This window comes from Aotus nancymaae, unplaced genomic scaffold, assembly GCF_030222135.1.
Source record: "Aotus nancymaae isolate 86718 unplaced genomic scaffold, 86718_ANA_hifiasm-v0.15.2.pri h1tg000008l, whole genome shotgun sequence".
Taxonomy (NCBI): domain Eukaryota; kingdom Metazoa; phylum Chordata; class Mammalia; order Primates; family Aotidae; genus Aotus; species Aotus nancymaae.
This window is the reverse complement of record NW_026988419.1, coordinates 56,613,004-56,628,590: the sequence shown is the minus strand read 5'-3', so window position 1 is coordinate 56,628,590 and position 15,587 is coordinate 56,613,004. Positions and strand designations below refer to the sequence as shown.

Here is a 15,587-nt window from a genome sequence, read left to right as displayed (position 1 = left end):
ATTCAAGATTTGACACTTACTGTAGAATCATAAAAAGCTAGAACTCATGGGGACAGGAGCTTCTCTCAATCTTTATTTAGTGGATTTGTGCTGGATTAGGGATGAGAAGACCTGACTCTAGTGTTTTCTTGATGAGTGACCTTGGATCAGACATATGTGCTCTTTGAAACTCAAGTTCCACATCTATAAATGAAGATACCTGGTCTTCCTACTTCACAAGGTTGTTTTGAAAATCAAATGTAATACTGCATAATAAAGTGACTCATATATTCTTTTTTTTTTTTTGAGATGGATTCTTGCTCTGTTGCCCAGGCTGGAGTGCAGTGGCTCAATCTTGACTCACTGCAACCTCCGCCTCCAGGGTTCAAGCGATTCTCCTACCTCAGCCCCCTAAGTAGCTGGGATTACAGGCACGCACCACCACTCCTGGCTAGTTTTTTTTTTTTTTTTGCATTTTTAGCTGGAGTTTTGCCATTTTGGTCAGGTTGGTCCTGAACCCCTGACCTCAAGTGACCAACCTGCCTCGCCTCCCAAAATGCTGGGATTACAGGCGTGAGGCACCATGACTGGCCTGATTCATAAATTCTAAAGTACTAAGTGATGTCCTTATATATAGTACAGTCCCTCCAGCCCCTGCAATTCAAAGATACATCTTGCTGTGCTTAGGAGAGTTAGAGTGGAAGCATGACCTAAATTGTTAGCTGTTTATTGCCTATAGAAAGCAGTCAACAGATATTTGTTGGTAAAATGAATGAACATTTTTTATCTTTCAATGAGAATGTGATAACTTTGGTTATTGATGTATACGTCCATGCAAATTTGCTCATGCAATTTCAATCACATACCCCAATACAACTTTCTACCAAAGTAATTGCTCCAAAATAACTGCCCCAAACATTTAAATACAAGCATAGGTATGGAAGCCATTGACTGTAAACATTTCTCACATTTACTTGCTGAATGTATGCTTTAAACAGTCTTAAAAAGGTAATAATATGTCTAATAAAGAGACCCATCAGTCCTCAAAATGTCCTCACCTTATAGTGTTGAAACAATAATAATGATTTGCTTCATTTGTGCTCTACACACCAATGAGATGAGCTAATTGCATATCTGCTATGAAATAATGTCTATTATTACATGGATAACTACCCATTAACTCCATTGGAAACACTAGTAATTACACAGTATGTTATGTTAGTGCACCTGTGTTATCTTCTGATTGCCGTATTATTAATTCTAGTGACCTCTATAAATCTGTTTCCCAATATCATTTTCTTATTTTGGAACTGTCTGTAACACTTTAAAGACTGCTGGCTAAACAAAAGCATACAGTAAAAACTATTTTCAAAAAAAGAGGATCTGAAGTGTGATCCTATTGATGTTTGTTGTTTTCATCACTTTGACACACATAAACAACTTTAAAGCTACATTCTATTCCCTTCTGTGCAAAATTAGAACAGTTTTCACTTTGTGGAGAGTTGTAGTAAGATTTGACTTTTTAAAACTTTGAAACATGTCTGGCTCACATACAGAATCGCAACTTAAAAGCCCTAAGTTCGCTCTAAAAGTGTCAATCAAGTTTTCACCACACTAACACGTAATAATGAAAGGCTCATATTTGCTCCTAAAACCCGAGTTGCCTCCCAGTCACTTTGCATCTGGTTACACCAAACTTAGCTTTTCTATAGTCCATCCAGTCCTGACCCTCCCCTCTCCTTAGGAGCCCCCATTTAACTAAAGTAACTCCAGCCCAGGAGATGAAAACCCCATCAGCATTTTCATAGTTAATGACAGGGCTACAAAACAGAAAATAACAGCAGGAATCTGAAGCCAGTGCTTTTATTGGACTAACTAACGATATAAATAAAATGGTCCCTGACTGAGCTTCAGAGAATCACTGTCTCTTTATCAGGCCATAGAAAACAGATCCAGGAGGGCAATAAATACAGCACATAACAGAGTGGAATTAAATGATTAGGCCTGAATTAACACCCTGTTTCTGAGCCTCACTTAGTGTTCCATGGCCCCCATGAAACACTGCAATTCACAAATGCTCAAGGCCCATTTAATTTTTATTTCAAGCTAGTTCAGAAGAAGGGATTACCTATAACTCCCCACTATTCCATTGTATAACTCTTGAAGTAACAACACTGATCCTGTCTAGATAGCTGTTAGGAAAATAGACTGTGCTATAGGAATCACAGAGTCTATTCAGAATCCTGCCTCTACAAAATCACATTAATTAAAAGGGACTAAATCTCTCTCTCTGCAAAAGTGACAAGGAAGCCCTTGATAGGAAAATAATGAATTAGTTAAATAAACTTGATCATTTCCCATGGTATTAACAACAACTGTCAGCCCTCCTCAACTGTCAGCCCAAGTTTTTACTTTTTCAACTGGGGCTTTAGCATGCCAAAGACCCTAATCAAGTCTTAACTGAAAAATGGAATTGAATATCACCTTGGAGGATAATATATTACACCATATGCCATAGGATAAGGTAGGTGAGTTGAATTTAAACCCTATTAGAGGGGAGTTAATACTGTTCTATACTTCTCCAATTATACAATGGCTCTAGAGCAAGAAATCCAAGGATGGCATTAGAGGAAGGCTTCACTGTACCAGTGAAGTACTTAGAAATTTTAGATGAAATATGCAGCAGATGAAACAATCATTAAAACCACCTGTATACCTGTGACTTGAAGTGACATATAAGATGGAGATACATTTAGAAGGCAGGGTCCTCAAGAGTCAAGAAATAAGGGAGGTTGCCATTTTGAGCACTTAGGAGATGCTGTGTGCTGGGGTTATTTTTTCCTCATTTAATCCCCACAAGGTCCTGTACACTAGACATGATTATTCCTATTTACAAGTAAGGAAATTGACCCTCAGAGAAGAGTGTAATAATTGCCGAAGTTCACACAGAAAGTGGTAAGGCTGAGATTCAAATCCAAATCTAGCTATTCCAAAGCCAGCCCTTTCCATCAATACTATGACTATCAGCTGCTTAGAACTCCTGACTGCTGCCTGGAGCTTTTACTCGGGATCTTCTAGAATAGCCAAAGAAACATCACATAGAAGAGGGATGAGACCAATGCAGTATAGTCTCAAACAGTAGGAAAAAACCCAAAGGGCTTTGGTAACGGGTGAGATTAGCTCTTATAAAGCCCCAGGAGATCTAGACATTCAGTGAGTTAAAGAGGCCTCCTCTGGAATTAGATGAATCTGCCTGTCCAAAACTGCTTCTGAATGGAAACAGCGGCATACATGCAGTCCAGACTCTATCATCACCCTGAAGGGGCACCTTGAGCCTTGACTGGAATAGAGCAGAAAGGATTCTTCCACATTCTCAAGAATACGAGGTTTGACCACACCCAAGTTTTCCCAACCAGTCAGTTCAGCATAGCATGTCGTTGTGTATGGGACAGAAAGGGACACCTATTAGATGGAAACTTCTGCCACAATACTTTTGCACTATAAAATGACTGTAATCATAGCTCAAATTTATGCTTGAGTAACTTCAATGAAACACACAATAACACACACATAATTCTCTCATAAAGCAATCTTACTTAATTATACAATATGAAACTTTTTTAAAAAAGGTAATCACTATAAAGTTTACTGATGACAGATTCATGTTAGCAAAAGAGTGTTAAGTAATTGTGTCTGTTGAATTATGATGACTAGACACTCATGGAAAGTGTCTAATTTCATGTTCTATGCATATCTTTCTGTATTACTACTGCCCAAGAAATTTAAATGTTTTTGACATTCAGTCAATGCTACATGGTAATAATAACATCTTTTCCATTAAAAAGGATAAATTCCTTAAAATTTTATGTTTTAAGAAAAGGTCTCTGTTTACCAAAAGAGATAGTAAAGTGATTTAAGTGAGTTTAATTTGAATGATTAATTTTTTGTTCCTCAGCCAGCGGTTCTTCAGCAAAGGTCTAGAGTATGGTGATTGTTCTTGGTTGTGGTTTTTAACAGTAATGACAATGCCCCGATAGCCTCTGGCCTTGACTTAGACACAATTGCAGGCCTCCTTTTCATCTTCAGTTTTAGTATTAAGTGAAGGAAAATCTATCTCACTACGTCAGCAATGAAAGCCAGACTATGTCTTTGAACTTGACTCCTTGTCTACTTGACTCCACAGCAAGCTGTAGTTTTAAGCAGCTTTTTTGGGAGATAGGATCAAGTGGAGCATCTGCCGTGCCCATTGGCTTATTTAAGTGGTTGCTTTTGTATTTTGAAAGCATAACTTCAGCTTTAAAAAAATCTATGTAAAAATGGAGTAAAACTTGGAACAAAATTATGGACTACCAGTGGTTTTGACTTTCAACTGGCTACAGAAGCTGAGTGCGTTGCAATCACAAAGAATTCTTCCTTTAAAATTGTGAGGTATCACATCTGTATTTTTGAGTGAATGCCTGACTATGGTAAAGAGATCAGTTTCACCACTGTAAAGCTGTATGGCTCTTCCACAACGTTCTTTCATCTAACATGAGGATTTCCATACCTTACAGGATTGATGTGGAAATCAAAGGCCATAAAAATGTGAATTGTACTTAAAAGAAAAAAAAAGTGCTGTGCAAGTATGAGGTATTTCTGTGAAGAATTCTCAGTGAAGACTGCCCAGGATTTTAAGTTCTTATCCTTGCTGTGCCACTTTTGATTACTCATCGATGAAAACCCTGCCCCTGTGGCCTTATGTCAGACTTTGTTAACTTGGGCCTCCTTACAAAAATTAATCACTAATCCTGTAAAGGTTAAACCCACGATGCCAAACTACATGCTGCTTCTAGAATCACATTTCCTGCCCACCTTGGTATCAACACGTTTCTTGGTCTAAACCCTTTCATTTGAGCTAGACAACGTATTTTCTAGCAGGAGTAAAATTGTCCAGGGAATTGTTTTGCTAGACCCTCTTCTTTTCTTTTGTATTTAGACAGGGTCTTGCTCTGTTATTTAGGCTGGAGTACAGGATCCTAGTTCATTGCAGCCTTGAACTGCTGGACACAAGACATGCTCCTTCCCATGCCTTCCCTATGTCTTCCCACCCTACCTCAAGGACCACAGACACACACCACCACTCCTGGCTATTTTTTAAATTTTTTGTAGACACAGTGTCTGCCTTTGTTGCCCAGACTGGTCTCCAACTCCTGGCTTCAAGTAATCCTCCCACCTCAGCCTCCCAAAGTGCTGAGATTACAGGCAGGAGCCACTGTGCCCAGCCTGCTTTTCTGATTTAACATTAAAGAAGCTATCCTTTCAGGCAAACATGGAAAGTCACTGCATCTCAAAGGGGTCTCCGCTGAAAGTCCTGTGACACAGTCTGCGTGTTTATTACATGGGACTTATTGTGATTTGAAACCATTCTGTTCACGTACAGTATTTACTTACCTATTTATCATCCATCTCCCTCCTCTAAAATGTCTGTTTCAGGATAGATGGGGCAGCGTTTGTCTTTTTCACCACAATCCCTTGGACTTCAAATACTTCCTGGAACACAGTGAGAAGCCCAATAAATAGCTGTTGAATGACCAGAGGAATTGCTACAAATAGAAAAGGTCACATTTGATATCACTAAAGCATTTACATCTGAATACAATTTTTTTTCTTTCCCTAAATGGAAGCTTAACACTCTTTTAAGCTCTCACAATAAAAATTTCACCAGCTAGGTCCTTAGCAATATTAATTCCTTAGTCCTATCACCATCATTCTCAGGGCCCAAGCCTGGGCCAAACATGACTGAGGTTTTCAAAAAATATATTTTTAATATAATTTTAAAATATACTCTCTAGGGGAAGGCTCATAAAATACAGCTTCAGCCACAATCTGGACTATAGGCTGCCAAGTGCTGCATAAATAAATCATCAAGTCATTTTGGCATCCTGTGGGCCAGAAGGAATATCTTCCTCAGTAGATTTAAAGAGACACAGTTCTGAAAGAAACAGGAGCAAAATGAGCCATCAAATATGTACTCTTTTATGATCTTCCAGACTTTGGACAGATTCCTCGAAGTGGCAATTGTCCATTTTACCAAGAGCAGATTTTTTTTCCTTCTTTCATTGGAATCCATTGAGGAGTTGAAAGAATTCATCCCAATATCCACAACAAATACCCCTACCCACTTTGCAACTATTGGTATACTTGAAAGAAAAAAAATACAAAAATACAGCAGTCATAAGAGTGGGTTACAAGGGCAGCTTGTAACTGTATGTGCAGCATGGATTTGGGTAAGTCAGAGGCCATGCTCAGCTGAACAAAGGAAATCCCCAAAAACAGTGGCCAATGGCTAGTGCGGTGCAGGAGACTAGAGGCGCTGCTTGGTAGAGTCTGCATTGATGGCCCAGGCTGAGTGTCCAGACTAGAGCTCACCTGTGCAACACACACACACACACACACACACACACACACTCTGCTTCCCTTGTCAAGTCCCCCTGGCTAATCTAAATCTAATTCTGCCTGCTCACTGACCTTTGTAGACTTGCTAGAATGAAGAACACAGAATAAAAATGATAGATCCATGTCCTGTGGATTCAGAAGCCAGGCCAGAAATCTGAATCCTTCTGACCTGCAGCTCTGAGGTTTGCAGAAAGCCCTTTCTCACCACAGTTCATGAACAAAGACTGTATCACAGCACGTGAGGGCTACGGGGGGCAAAAATTGTAGTATATCTTTTTAAAACTGTTGATTAACATACAGCCTCATTGATGTAGGCATGTACAAAGCTCAACTGATTCAGAGGAAAGCTGCAAGATATGTGATGTATGAGGTACCTGTGGGAACACACATTCAGGCACAGAAATACCAGCAGGCCTTCAGTCTGCCTCATGCTCTCACACACAAGCACAAGTACACACACAAGCGTGCACACACACACAGCAACCCCCTTTTTGACAGCATCCCTTTTTTCTTTTGCCGACTCCTCTTTCATGTAACCATGACTAAAAATAAAAACAAAACCTGTAAAGAGTTCCTTTTGTGCTTTGTATTTACTAAAACCCAGGCCAATTTGGCGCTTATTCCCAATAAGAAATCTTATCTGCTCACTATCTGTATCTGTCTTAGTCAGCAGCTGATAGAACCTCTTTGGGTTATTAACCAGTTAGTTTCTTCCAGAAAAGAGGTCATTATCTTCTAACATTACTCAGGGGTGTCAGGAGCTGCAGGTATCAGATCCTCTCATCCTGGTTTATCTTTAATTTAATCTCTAGATTTTTCAGCTCTAGCTGTCGGTTGGCTTCCACTTAATAACACATTTTTATTTGTTGTTGGTGGTGGTTTTCTTTTTTAACAACTCAATAACCAATATAATGATGACAGAACTGACAAATTCTGCATTAATGGATTTCCTTCCCGCATCTAGGCTCCAAGCTGCCAAATGCTAGAAACGCTGAAATAGGTTCCAGGCAGTTACAGGTTAAGGATCATTTGCATAAATTAGCAAGTTTTGCAAATGAATTCATCTAGTGAGAAGTAAGACACGGGACACTGCATTTTAATAATTGACATTCCACATGAAATGCAATGTTCTTGAGGAGGAAATTGAGCTCCAGGTTGCTATTAGAACCAGCGGACCAGCACGAGTGGAAAGAAATGCCATCCCCCATTATGTGAGCTACTGCTCCTGCATAACAACTACCCCATTCTGATGGACTCCTTTTAATAAAAGTACTAGTATGAGCTCACCGAGAGGGAGAATAGAGAGGAATCTACTCATCAGCACTATCAAACAGGAAATGAAAATAAAGAGTTCTTCAGGATACCGCCTTAATGTGCAACCAGCCACCCTACATTCTCTTTCTAAAGCCATCTTTCATTTTCCGTTTGATTTGGCAGCTGCTCCTCACCCACCCCCATCCTCTTCCTTTTCAGTTTTCTGAAACACTTAGGAGATTATTTATATATTTACATATTTACAGAGAGCAAGTAAAAGTTTTAAATTGCCCAATTTGGATGTTGTCTCCCATAATGTTGGTTAAATTACAAATAAGTGGGCCATTTTCCTGCCTCCTCCTGGCCTAATTTGTTTAAGAACAAGCCACATTGCAAATATCAGTGAGAATGCCAAATGAATGCCTTTCCTAAGATGTTAGTCAGTCAAAGTCAGGGTATTCGGCATGTCGGAAGTACAAACTGCTCACACATGCAATGTGAGCTGGAAACAAGTCCATCCGTAATAGTGTTTCCTGGCAAAATTTATAATTAACATAAAATGAATTAAATCACTCACCCCATAGACTTTTTTCCAAGTTCATGTAGAGTAAGTGTGTCATATCAATTAATTTTCAATGAACTGCAGCAGCCAATAAAATTTCTCCCAGACACTGGTAATAATCCAAGATATTGATGGAAGAGGTATCATCATTAATATGAGCATAAGCCTCAAATCACATACAGGAAGCAGGCAAAAAGAGTTCCTTTCTTGGAAAGGGAACGTGATTCTTGCTAGCTGCTTGTTATTCTTTCCAATTTGTTAGGCTTTCTGTCAGTTCTCACTTTTCACACTGATAGTCTTTTAATTTTGCCTACATAACTAAATTCCCCTAGTGCAACTGTCTATTTTTGTGGGCTATCTAATCTCAAAAAGTTAATATACATGAACAAATTAAACAGATTCATATAGGGAGAACAGATTATATTGCCCATTTAATTGAAACATTTTCAATGGCTTTCCTACATGTTCACAACCACAAATAACTGATAAATAAAAATTAATGCAACCAGATCTTTGGTTTGTAGAATTCAAATAGGCATCTTAACTGATATTTTAGGAGAGGCCTTTGTTTGCTTGTTTGTTTTTTACTGAATTAACCAGTTGCTTCTGGCACTATGTAAACAAAGCCCAAGGGTCTCACATTTCTTTGTTGATAATAAGTGATTTTACAAAGAAACCAACTGCCATTCAGTTGATCTTGTTAAATGGTATGTCACTGATTCCTCTAGCTTTTTCTCAACAATAACACCTGTTAGACAGAAATGTTTATAATTTTATATACATTTTTCTTTCTAGGGGAATACTAGTTTCTGGGAAATACTAGTTGGTCCTAGGGCTAAATACGTTTGATAGTTTGAGAGGACAACATTTCGTCTATGTCACTAGCTGCATGCTTATGGCCATATCAAATACAGAAACCCTGCTGAGCCAGTTGATATGTGGAATGAGTTGCCGTGGCTCCTCTCCCAATAAAGGGTGTGTTCAGACTTTGCTTATTTATAGACCAATAAAGAGAAATTTCCACTGTTCTCTTCAGCCAGCTGAAGATAAATAGCTCTTCCGTTTCTAACATTTAATGTTCACAGACACAAAAACAACTGCTCTGAATATTAAGCCCAACATTCGTAATTTTTTTCCTACGAAACGGAGAAATCCTTGAATATGAAACAATGAAAGGTTCAGATACAATCTTTCCCATTTTAGACCTGTTTTATTGAAACTTGTTTTCCTTAACAAAGAGGTTCTCTGGGCTTAATGTGATTACTAAGTGAAGCGTCAACTCACGTGCTTCAATAATTTTCTCTGTGACCTGAGAGCTTAAGGCTCCAAAGAATGAAATCCAGTTCCTATAGACGGTGCAGCCACAGCACCAAATGTCCTCCAATAAGGCTGTTACTGTTGGGTCAAGCTGCTCTTCATGAGTATGTGTGCAGCAAATGCTTTCTATTTTCATATTCTAGAGCGAGGAACAGCATAAATTATTCCTCATTCTTGATTCTGTGATGAAGTAGCCATCTGGTCTGATAGTACGGTGACAATGATATAGGATTGAACACTCTATGCTTGGTCTACTGCACAGAAAAGGACAATAGGACATATTTTAAAATGTCAGGATCCATCAGAACCATATTCAGGAAAGTTTACATTTATGAAAATAGATAGTATTGAAAATACATCATGATGCAAATCTAACCGTGGCTGCTGGGCAGCTGAATTAAATTCAGAGTAAATCTGAATGTTTCTAATTAAAATTGTGTTATTCCTTTTCCTGCTGTGTTTTTCATGTCTGTAATAGGAATCATTATTTTAGTACTTTTGGGAAGTTGTGTCACAAAGGAGGTTGACCCATCTGCTTCTCGTTTGACATGTGGATGTGGAGCTCTTACACCACAGCTACTTAGTGGCTTTGGCTATTTAAAGTCTGTTGTTAGTGAAAATTGTGTTCATCACTACATTTATGTTCATCACTAGATGAGACATATGTGTCACTGGCATGGGGACAATTAAGAAATCACGTGTGTAAGCATAAGTTACATTGATAGAGCAATAAGAGGGTTTTTTTTAAATGGATTCCATTTAATATATTTATCATCTATTCTTTTATTCAAAAAACACTGACTGAGTCCTTTTCATGTATTATGCACTGAATTAGGTGTCTCATTGAAGTTAAGGGAGTAGAACAATAATACATTCTGAGAGTACTAATGTAGTTCATGAGCATGACTTTAGGAGGACTGACTTCCAATCACATGAAGCAATTGCCTATGAACGTCCAGTGGCAGTATCTGGATCACTGCTGTAGGAAACCAGTCAAATAACTCTGAGTGCAGGATCTTGCTGAAGAGACAGGAGAGACTGACTGAGGCTAGGTAGAAGACCTGTGCATTGGGTGTTGTGGGTGGTAATCTACCTTATAGATGCTGGTGTAGACACAAAGTCCAGAGGATCTAGGAAACAGTTATGACTCAAGGAGTCAGGACAAGGAGGTCTAACCCAACGTGTAGAACACAGCATCAGGATCTGAGTAATGACGCATGCCTTTAATTTTTGGTAGAGGTCTATGTTAAATGAAAATTGAGCCTTTATTATCTTAATTTCTAATAGATAGATGACACCACTCAAAAGACCTTAGCACTCTTTCTATATGGGTCTTAATATTGGGAAATAGTCATTTCTTTTTTTTTTTTTTTGAAAGAGAAAGGAATTCACATATTTAAAGAATCATTAATGAGTATCTGTTCTGTGTTACAAATAGCTCAAATTCACCATGCACAGAACTGTCCCATTACTTCCTCCACATCAGCCTGCTTCTGCTGTCTCTCAGTGAATATGGCCCCATCATCACCCAGTTTCCCAAGCCTGGAACCTCGAAGTCAGTCCAATTCACTTACAACTTTCCCACCCCCCACTATCAATAGTTCACCAAGTCCTATAGAGCCTATTGCCAAATATTTTATCTCTTTTTTCCACCACTCTTAGTTCGTAAAATCAGTATCTCTAGACTACATGGCTGCTATTGTTTCTAAAATAAAAATCTATTCATGTGTTATAATATGAATCCCACAATGACTCTACATTAATTTTGGAAGCAAATCTATGGTCTGGCCACTATCCACGTCCCCACATTCATCATTCATTTACTCCCATTCCCCAACCCCTGATGTATCAAATATTATAGCCATACTCAATGACTTGAGCCCTCCCTTTCTCTCCCAGAATGTATGCAGCCTTCCACTGGGGTCTTCTCCCTTCTTTTATTCCAATCTCCATCTAAACTAACAAGGGTTTCTGCTTCCTTTTTAAAAGCTGGCCTAAACAAGCATGGTGGCTCACACCTGTAATCCCAGCACTTTGGGGGGCTGAGGCAGAAGGATTGCCTGAGCTCAGGAGTTTGAGACCACTGGGCAACATAGTGAGACCTCATCTCCACTGGGAAAAAAAAAAATAGGCATGGTGGCATGTACCTGTAGTTTAAATACTTGGAGGCGAAGGCAGAGGGCAATTACTTGAGCCTGGGAGGTCGAGGCTGCAGTGAGCTCTGATTGCACTGGTACACTCCAGCCTAAGTGACACAGTGAGCCCTGTCTCAAAATAAATAAATGTTGGCCCAAAGTAAACCAGGCTCTTGGTACCCCCAAGAGCTCTAAGATCTTCAGAACCTTCTTCAAGAACTGAGATGGGGAGCAAAGTGCCAGGTTCTATGCCTGTCCTCCTCTATACACTTGTGTTCATATTCTAAAGGGTCGGTATCCCCTAGGATCCTTGCTCCCCCGTCCTTAGTCTGCTTATTGTCACCCTTCTTCCCAAGACACAAGAGAAGTTATCTCAGTAGTCTCATCCACTCTGAGAAAAGCATCCTCATTCTATTGCCTCACTGAGCAATGCCTCTCATTCCTGATTTCCCTCTGAATGGTGGAGGTTTGTTTCTTCCTCAGAGGCTCAGTAAAATTCTGGAGCCTGGCACCACAAGTAGTCTCTTATTCAAGGGAAACCCTACTTCCTGCCTCCATGGGGTATGTCTTTGGCCTTTATCACCCAAACAATAAAACAATGCTGTTAGCAAAAAATAAATCTTAGTATCCATGTAACAAGAATCACTTATAAGTAACATAGAGTTATTTTATGAAACAAAACTACGTTCTACTTTTAGACATATAATCATATGCACAGATGTTATGTGCACATTCAGATAGGACACTACTAAGCAAGATTTTATATAAACACAGTGACATTGATAGAATGTACATTTTCAAGGAATCAGATGCCACAAGTTTGCACACTCCTTCAGAATGCTGAACATTCCCTGAGAGCTGAACATTCCCTGAGACAGAGGCATTTGCTGTTCACTGGAAATCCATTAGCTCCAAAGTGATTAGGATTGGACAATGGGCCATGAGCAAGAGCCATTTCTGGGTTGAAGTATTCAAGAGTCAATTTTTTACTCTGATCCCTTTTTCTCCTGCCATGATACAAAGAAGGGGATATATTGAGATGGTGGAGCTAGAAGGTACAAACAGCCTGGATCTCTGTGTCACAGCATGGAGAGCAGTTACCCTGAAGGAATAACCAACTCACATTGGGACTAGCATAAGAAATAAATTTTTATTATGTCACTGGGACTCTGGGGTTATAGTTTTACCACATTAGGGCCTATGCTGTCTGACATACATTCCATTATCTCAAATTCCAACATATACAGATTATGAAATAATATTTTAAAATTGATTGAAGTATTGGTATAGAGAATCATATCAATTAATGTCAGTTTTTATAATAGTTCAGCTCATTTTACCTTAATATACTAGAGACATGGAGACTATCGATAACTAGCCTGAGAGCTTTCAATGTTGGCATATTATTTAAGTTAATGTGAACTTTTATCACTGAAACTACAGGCAGGTTAAGAAGTTGGACTCATACCAAAACACATGCATTGCAGCAAATCATATTGAACATTCAATAGAAGCCTTAAATATAGGTTATGCAAAGTGAAATCTTTTATATCTAAATTTGATTTAAGCCCAGTAGTTCAAAGAAGATTTAGGGCACAATTTGTCTGATGGAACTACTTGAGGCATAATCTATTCAGTTTCAGAAAATAGATTCCACATTGAAGAGACTGTTTTCCTTACTATGGTGGATATATAATCCACATTCAGCCACTTACCAGCAAATCATTGATCTTTGGAGAGATGTTGAACTTAAACATCTTTCTTCTTGTTCTTGCCCACTTATATATTACCTGCTTCCCCCACATCAGCCTTAAAGTATTGGAACAACAAGACAGAAATAGATATGATTTCCAGAATGTTTCTTGACTTTCTGGGTTTTTTTGTCCAGTGTAAATTCTTTAAAATATTTAAAAATTTTCTATAGTTGTGGGTTTGGGAGATTGGATGAAGGCAGAATTGAAAAGGAAGAGGATTTTTTTTTTTTTTTTTTGGAAAATCTAAGCCAAGAGTTGTTATTGTAACTAAACATTAAGTTTAGCTCTGAGCTTCCTAGTAGTCAAATCAAGAGGAAAACCTGGTGAGTTTTATGGTTTTGTTTCAATTTTGGCAATAATAATGCTAATAGAAGATGACTGGCTATTTAGAGCATTTAAAAAAATTCAATAATCTAATTTTGAGGAGCACTGCATCCTAACAAGAAGAGTCCTCCACAAAGTTTACCCTCAACGAAACTAAATCAATTTACTGGTTGAATGAAATTATTTATGTTTTTTGAATGCTTACAGGAGGAGGTTATAGCTGAGAAGTAGAGAAGTAAATTTAGCAGGAGAGAAATTCACCACTCATGATGTTTAAAGATTTTCCTCCTGCAGTCTTTTTCCATTTAATTAATATGGATGGTGGTTGTCAGATTTTTTTCTCAGGAAGTTCTGGGTGGGGGCGTCTATAAAATGTGTAACAACCATTGTAGTACTGGAGAAAATAACTTAGTCTGATTGATTTTTTTAAGTTATTCCACATGGGTTATTAAATCTCTAAGTCTTGGGGCCAGGTGCAGTGGCTCATGCCTGTAATCCCAGCACTCTGGGAGGCCAAGGTGGGCTGATGATCTGAGGTCAGGAGTTCAAAACCAGCCTGGTCAACATGGTGAAACCCCATCTCTACCAGAAAAACGAAAATTAGCTGGGTATGATCCTGTGCACCTGTAATCTCAGCTATTGGGAGATTGAGATAGGAGAATCACCTGAAGCCAGGAGGTGGAGGTTGCTGTGAGCCAAGATTGCACCAATGCACTCCAGCCTGAGCAACAGAGTGAGACTGTCACCAAAAAAAAAAAAAAAAAAAAAAAAAAAAAAAAAAAAAAAAAAATCCCTAAGTCTTTATTGATTAAGTTGTCCCACCGCAATCTGATCTAGTATATTTTTCATAAAGAATTGTTACAAAGAACTAACATGCTTCTTTGTGGTGTCCTCTGACACCATCTTATCCTTCTTTGTTGCTTTTTGTGGGCTTTATGGAAGTGTTTGCAAATTTAAGATAGGAGGCTGAGTTACCCAGTCACCCAAACCCAGAGCAGTCAGAGTCTATTTCAATTCTGATTCCTTGAATGTGACTAATGGCGAAGCCGAGCCCAAAAGACAGGCATTGAATCACGGAGGGTCACTGTGAAGTGGCATCTTCACTTCATTTTAAAATAGAGACCTCTGTGTTGTCACCACTACTGCAATTCTCTGCTTTCCCAGAAAACTCTAAACACTGATCTGTCAACACACCCCATGGCTCCCAAAGTTCAGGAGATCAGACACAGAGGCTTTGAGCTTGGGTTGAGACCAGTGCTCACTTAACTCAGACCCCATAGAGACTACAGGCAGCTCGAGGCTAACAAACACTACAGCTTTTGACCCTAGGGCTTAGAGAGCAGGTTTATAGCCTCTTTCTAAGCAAACTTGGCATACGAGCCTATGTGACTAACTCCTTTCTCAGTCCCTCCAAACAGAAGTGTGATCTGTCTGGGAATCTGTCTGGAAGAGTTACCATAATATTCACCTCTGAACGCTCGTCTTTCTATAGCTCACCAGTGGTGAAGTGGAGGCCCTAGGAATGATAGTGAATCTTAGGTCAGATTCCCATGGAAAGAGACTGAAACAGATATTTATATGTAGAAAGCTCATGGGTGATTGCTGTAAAAAGCAGTACCTGTGAGGATGTGAGGAAAGGAGGCCTGGGCAGAGGAGGAAGTTGAGCTGTGATGGGGTTGCAGAAGAAGTCTCATATGATCCTGCAGAGAAGTTTGGAGCTGGAATGGCTTTCCAGAGATGCCCTAAATTGAGGCAAAGTGGTGGGTCTTTTACTTGTACTCACTTATACTCCACGCATTTGATATTGGCTGCTCCTGCAGAGAGCAC

General features: G+C 39.1%; 1 long non-coding RNA gene across 1 annotated transcript in view; it reads right to left on the bottom strand.

Annotated features, from left to right (window-relative positions):
• The window catches only part of LOC105730615 (uncharacterized), a 267,850-nt gene that overhangs the window by 30,442 nt on the left and 221,821 nt on the right, over positions 1–15,587 (bottom strand). Inside the window, exon 3 of the long non-coding RNA XR_010341457.1 lies at positions 5,410–5,508. This is a non-coding gene — a long non-coding RNA (uncharacterized LOC105730615). The remainder of the gene's footprint in view (positions 1–5,409; positions 5,509–15,587) is intronic.